The following is a 7,099-nucleotide window of genomic DNA, read 5'->3' as shown; positions in this document are numbered from 1 at the left end:
ATTTGTGACAACATAGGTGAAACTTGAAGGCATTATGCTAAATGAAATAAGTCAGAGAAAAGACAAATACTGTATGATCTTGCTTATATGTGGAATCTAAAAAACCATACTCACAGAAACTGTAGATTGATGATTGCCAGAGGCAAGGTCAGGGTGGGGCATAGGGAAAATGGTGAAGGTGGTCAAAAGGTACAAACTTCTAAAGTTGCTAAAAGTAGATCTTAAAAGTTTTAAGCGCACACAAAAAATTTTAACTATGTGAGACAATGGATGTATTAACCTTTTGGTGAGCATTTCACAATATATACATATGTCAAATATTATACACCTTAAATTTACACAATGTTGTATGTCAGTTATATCTCTGTAAAGCTGGAAAAAAAATTAAACATTTTTATTGAAATCAGTTTCATTCGACATCTGGGAGAACTTCCAGTGGCAGCTGGAATCGTCAAGAGGGCAGTAGTATAGGAGAGGTCAACTTTAATCATTTCTGGAAGCCTTTGATTTTTCCTATATTCCTAGAAATGCCTAAAGAAAGAGGTTATAAATGAAGCTAAAACACAGTCAGGTTATAAATGGAGGTTGTAAATGAACCTAAAGTGCTGTCAGAGCTACTTAGGGTTAAAAAGGAATCATGAGATTATTTTAGAAAAAGTTTTCTGTCAGGTTCTGATTTGACCCTATTGACAAAAAATTTCCTAGAGGCCACAAACAGGTTATTTAGAGTTCCCTGGGGCAAAAGAGGAGCAATGACAGCAACTGAAGCCCAAATGTGTTTTCAGTGTTTGTGCCCATCTCGGGGTTCCATGTTGACTGTCACATTCATAGATAGCAGAGTGAAGTAATGGTACAAATGAGGTCACAGAGAAATTATTCTGTGTGTATTGGGATAAATGAGTTGTTTGGTAACCTTGATTTTTTTTCCCCCATTAAACATTCTTAAAGAGGATTAAAATTAGGACATGAATAGCATCAGGAAGAGGTTACTCAAAGTAAATTTGCATTAACATAATTTTATGTTAATTTTTCTTGTCAATCTTTGACATTCTTGGCCAATGTCAGCCCCAAATGGTCAGTATTAACCATCCTAGAAAATTAGTTACATAATATTCAGTTGGGTCATAGAAATTTTATTGAGGTTAATGAAAAGTACATGGGGTCAGTCGAAGTTAAAAAAAAAAAAAAACTTTATTTTTCATTTGGTATGATTTGCATTTCCATACTGGCCAACAGCGTCATGACATGAGTCTACACAGTGCTTGCAAATGGTAAAATACAATGAACTGAAGAAGAGCCCAATTAGACTCACTATTTTTGTGGGGTTTTAGATAATTTGTAGGAATTTGTCGATACTGTATAGGATTTGTAGTGTGGACGAGCCAGCTAGCCTGTGAATCTCAATTTCTTATTCTGTAAATAAAGAGGAATTACTGATGATTTCTAAGGTTTCCTCTAGAAAGAAGACTTTTGGAAAAGTAGCTCATTACTATAGACTTATTTCCCCAGAATTCATATGTTGAAACCCCGACCCTCGATGTCTGTTTGGAGTAAGAAAGTAATTAAATGAGGTCATAGAGTGTGGCACTAATAGGACTAGTGTCCTTATAAGACACCAGAGAGCTCACTCTCTCCCCACCGTAGGAGGACACACTAAGAAAGCAGCCGTCCACGCCAGAAAGATAAACTCACCAGAAACCGACCATGCTGGCACCCTGCACTTGGACTGCCAGCCTCAAGAACTGTGAAAAGTAAATTTCACGTTCTCTGGAAAACCGTGGCTCATTCACCCATCTAATCCTCTTGAGCATTTGCGGAGTGCCAGTCACTAATTCTACAGGGGAAATGGAATGAGAGTCTGAGCCACCACAGAGACGAAGTAAGTGCCACACCAGCAAGGTAATGGCCAAATGTTGGGGGATCCCAGTTAAGAGGCTTGTGCTATTCTCCACAGGCCAGAGACTGAAAAAGAGACAGTTCTCTTTTTCTACTTTATTTAACAAGCTGTATTAGATATGTGACTGGGAGTAGATTATGACTCTGGGTTTAAGTCATGTATTAGTAAAAAGATATTACATTTTATCTTGATAAATATATTTATGTGCACATTAAATAGTAAAATTTGTCTGTGAGGTTTCTGTTGGATGCACTGGTCCAAGTGTGCCAACCTGACATTATCCAGTAGATACCTGTGGCAAAAACATACTGTTCAGCAATTATCCCACCCACACCTCCCAGCTGTCTTTCAGTTAGGGCACGTGACCTGTTCTGGCCAATAGGTTGTGAGTAGAGTTGACTGTGTCAAACCTTAGGCCAAAACGTAGAAAGAAGAATGTGAGTTCTCCATGCGTTCTCTGCCCCAATGATAACAAAAAAAGTTCTCATTTCTCACGTTACAGCCACAAGAGGTCAGTGCCTGAGCCCTTCAGTGACTCTGTGGAGCCAACCTCACTCGGACCTTCACTGGACATAAAATGTAAGCAAGAAATAAACATAGTTGTGTTGATCCATTGAGATTTGGGGATTATAATATGTTACTACATCATAGCCCAGCCCATCTTGACCAAATACAGCTGTGGCTTTCACCGGGCATAGAGATGCAAATTCCTTGAGTAACTTTTGGAAGCACTAATGAGAGTCAGGATGAGGTGTCAAAGCCTTACAGCTAGTTTTACCTAAATCATGGCAGTCGCTCCTCAGGAATGGTGTGTGATAGAAATAGAGCAAAGATTCTCATACGTCTTTTTAAGTCCAATGTATTCCATGTCAGCTATTGAGGCCCAGTCACAGATATAATCATGAACGTCACTGCAGGGCATATTTCACAGAGTAGTAAGTCAACTGTAACCAAAAATTTGAGTGGCCATAGTTATTCTTATTGGCTGTCAGAGAAATGTCTGGATCATAATGCCGACTTATCCTTTTAGAAAATATCTTGAGTGGATGGGAGGTCCTGCTAAAGAGCCTTTGGGACAGACGTTTCAAAGTTAGCAGCAGCCCAAGATAAAAATTTTAGTGTAAGAGTTTTTTTAATACCTCAGTTCCTTATGATACCAATATTTGACACTAGTCTCTGCCTTCGTACCATTCTGGGATCAGGCACAGGATAGGTGGAACATGTTCACCTGGGCTAAAAGTCTTGCTGACTGATTTGTAGCATCCCAAGAGACAGGCTGTAAAAAGACAGGCTGGCGCAACAATGGCTGTGCCAGCTTGGAATCAAAGGCAAGAGACAGAAAAGGTGTCCATGGGAGTCATCAAACACTGCCTTGGGAAAGGATGCTTCTGGTCGGAAGCAAGATTTGAAAAGTGAGATTATATCAGTTCCAAGGCTGTCACCCACAGTTGAGGCAGTCAGGAAAGGCCTGAGTAAGCCCCCCTGGGCTTGCAACCTTGAAGGAGGCTGGTTCTGGAACCCTTAGCAGATTATTGAGAATGACAGCAATAACATGATGAAACTGATGGGCAGCTTGGGGCAGAGATGGGAAGACATCTGGAGAAATTATCACTGCTAGGCTGTAGTGGAGGCTGCCTTAAGCCCTGTTAGGAAATCTAGTGAATAGGGTGGACCACCAAAACCTGGGGAACTAGGCACCACCAGCGAGATGGCCCACCTTTGTTGCTAGTTTTCAGTATTACTCTCAAAGAAGAACTCTAAATTCATGAAAATTTTGCTCATTAGATTTAGAGTTTTAATCACTAGCCACCCTTCCCAAGAGATTCCATTTAGTGACTCACATAGGAATACATGGCATCCTTGAGAGTATCAGTTCTGAAATGAACAGCAAGTGAACTAGAAAGCTCTCCTCAGTCTACTTACAACAGAGACTATGAATATGGACCTGGGAGATACTTTTGGTAAACTTGAGTTAATGACAGCATAACAAAGTGACAAGACAAAGGTCAGAATGTGTCAGTAGAGATGCTCCCTAAGGCTTATTCCTGGAGCGGTGAAGAGAATTATCTAAAGTAATTGAGGTAAAACTTGACAGATCTCTTGGTGATGGAGTCACGTCTCCTTCAGTAGCTTGGGGCATAGTGAAGAGGTTCACTGTGCAGGATTGGGCTTTAGTACCTGGGATAAAAACAAAGGAATAAACTATTCAATGGTAACTGCAGACCTTCATGATACTGTGTACCACAGTGAAAATTAAGACTCATTGATGAGAGTTTTGTGCTGCTAAGTTGGGAACCTGTATTACAGGTAGTGTTAGTACATTTATAGTATTACTTTCTTTCCTGATATAATAAGCTGGATGAGCTCGTGCACATTTTCTGAGTTACAAAGTTCTGGTTGTATATACGGTGCAGTCCGTGGTCAACTAAAGCAGAAACTGTTGATTCCCTACCTAGTATCCCCTGGGCCCGCTTCTGTGTTGACCTCAGGTACCTGCCTCTCTTCCTGAGGACTCTCTGCAGCATCAGGGGACTTTGCTGAGCTGTGCACAGGAGCAGCTCAAAAGGCAGAGAAGTTAATGCCCCAGAAACAACTCCTGACAATAGGGAAAGAAATGATGGATTAGTGCCTCAGCCTCCTAGCCTGCAGTGGAACAATTCTGTATTGTCTTCCACAGTTTCTCACAGGGTGCTCAGAACAGTTGAGCCCTAATTACCCAATGTGGCAAGCTGCTCACTGATGCACCCTTACTTAGCCTTTCTACCTTCCCTGTGTCATTTTCCCCAACCGCACATGTGCTTCCTGAGATCACGTCCCAGAAAACCACCTGGACCTGAGTCCTAGTGTCAGGGTCTGTATTAGTCAGGATTCTCAGACAAACAAAACAGAACCAATAGGATAGATAGATTGATCTATCTATATATCTACATCTCCATATAGAGAGATTATAAGGAAATGACTCATAATTATGGTGGCTGGCAAGTCCAAAATCTGCAAAGCCAATGTAGTTCAAGTCCAAAGGCAGGCAGGCTGCTCTAAAACCAGGAAGAGTCTATGTGTCAGTTCAAAGGCCATCAGGCAGGAGAGTTCTCTCTTATTTGGGAGAGGGTCAGCCTTTTGTTCTGTTTAGGCCTTCAACTGATGTGGTGAGGCCCACTCACATTATGGAGGGCAAACTGCTTTACTCGGTCTACCAATTTAAATGTTAATTTTATCGCAAAACACTCTCACAGACCACTCGGAGTAATGTTTGATTAAATATCTGGACAATATTTAGTCAAGTTGACAAATAAACTGAACTACTACAAGGTTTGATTTTGGGAAACTCCAGTCCACAGCACCAAGCATCGCTCATCATTTTAGAGAACACTCCACGATTTATAATGGGAGCAAGAGACTGTTTTTTGTGAACCATCCACCACAGGAATCATCCTTGCACTCTCTGACCTTCTGTCCACCTTCCAACATATAGACTCCGAGCCCCTATTCAGATGGCACTTTCGCCCTCAGGGAAAACCAGGTCGCTGCCCATGAATTTGAGACAAGAAGAGTCCTGGTCCAGCATGGAGAGGAAGCTTTGCTATGTGCACATTCAGTGCCCTCTGCCTGACATTTTTCCTGATCTTCAGGTGCGTTTGTCTCACTCTGAAGTAGGCACTTAGTCTCACTGATAGAGGATCAGCTAGTTGTTGCACAACCTACACCACCTTCCCTGGCTTTTGGGTGGGCCGGAAAGCCAGCTCTAGGAGCTAAAACGGCCCCGATTTGGTGTCGCTGTCCGTGGTGCTGACCGAACGTAAGCTTCCGCGTTGACGTGTTTGCTGTCCTTGGTGCTTCCCAACGGTTCTTTTTGTATGTACTCAAGATACCGCGGGCTAAAGCTTATTTTTCAAGCATAGACTAGAATTCAAGGATAAACATGAGATTTTGGCTCCTGCTGAGGTGTATTATAGGACTTAGAGCTCTGGCCTATGTGTCCCAATTCACACTGAAGAATCAACAGTTCCTTGCTGCCCCATATTCCCAGAACAGGTTCTGGGATTTAGCACAGTTGATGAAGAAAGCAGAGCTAAGTAGAAAGCAATCAAGGCTGCAGTTTTCAGGCTATTAGCCACAGCAGGAGAGCCACTGTATTTCGGCAGTCCCTAGCATGGAATTTCCCTCTTTCTGAGTTCTAGCTTGTAAATTCCAGCTTGTAAACACCTCTTGGATCAGTCTGCTTCATCTCACTGCACCACACACACACACTTCCATGACAGCCATGATCATCAATCACCATGACAGCCATCAGCAGCCTTGTTGTAGTAGTTCTAACTACCATCAATGGCAATTGCTGGGATCATTCCTTTAGGATAACATTTTCAAAGTAGTTAACTTAAGTCAGTGTGTAGGTACATTGTTTTGTCAGATGTGTGTACCAATTTGCATCCCCACCAACCTTGTGTAAGAGTGCCAGAGCCACTCCCGGGTGGCAAAAGCTCAAACAGCAATATATATATTTAAAACAACAACAAAATGGTGTGTTTTAGTGTATATAAACTATATCCCAATAAAAAGATTGACCGGAAGAAATACATTCTAAAAACAAACAAACAAACAAAAATAAAACAGAGCTAAGGCTTATAGAGCACTTAGCATGCCATGGCTGGGGTAAGTGTATGTGGTGCTTTAAAACAAACCTCTGAGGGAAGTTCTGTTTTACAGATAGGATGACGAGACGCAGATAGTTCAAGAAACTTGCTCAAGTTCAAACAAGATTCTGAGAGGGTCAGGTAAGCTTCCTGAGACCACACAGCAAGCGAATGGCACAGCGAGGACTGACTGAAGCCCATGCTTGTCTTCCCGTCTCCTTCCAAGGAGACGCCCGCTTCCCTGCGGCCTAAGAGAGGTGCCAGGGGTTCTTGAGAAAGTAGAAGATGAGGCAGGGAGACGGGGAGAGTTGCGAGGCGGCAGGCTGCATCAGCGCGCAGGCTGGGAAGAGGGGCTTCCGGGGCTACAGGGTCGCCCAAGCGGGCGTGATGCAATTACGCCAGTCGCTGCGTCAAAGGGCGGCTCCGAGGATGCGGGGACAGCGCTGGACCTGGTCCCGATCGCCGCCCACAGCGTCCCCGCCGCGACTAACCCTGCCGGCAGCCGCTGCCGCCAACCTTGGTCCCGCGCCAGGACCACCACCCCAAGCCACCGGAAACGGGGACGACCGCT

The 7,099-nt window shown here is 43.1% G+C and overlaps 1 long non-coding RNA gene across 1 annotated transcript; it reads left to right on the top strand.

The window, feature by feature from the left end:
* LOC105289879 lies at positions 1-7,093 on the top strand. Its single transcript, XR_895699.2, has 3 exons — positions 1-1,879; positions 2,400-2,476; positions 6,602-7,093. It is a non-coding gene; the product is annotated as an uncharacterized LOC105289879 (long non-coding RNA).
* Positions 7,094-7,099: the final 6 nt, after the last annotated feature.

Source organism: Pteropus vampyrus, unplaced genomic scaffold (assembly GCF_000151845.1).
Source record: "Pteropus vampyrus isolate Shadow unplaced genomic scaffold, Pvam_2.0 Scaffold30, whole genome shotgun sequence".
Lineage (NCBI taxonomy): Eukaryota > Metazoa > Chordata > Mammalia > Chiroptera > Pteropodidae > Pteropus > Pteropus vampyrus.
The sequence above is the reverse complement of the archived record's forward strand: the minus strand, read 5'-3'. Positions and strand labels throughout refer to the sequence as shown.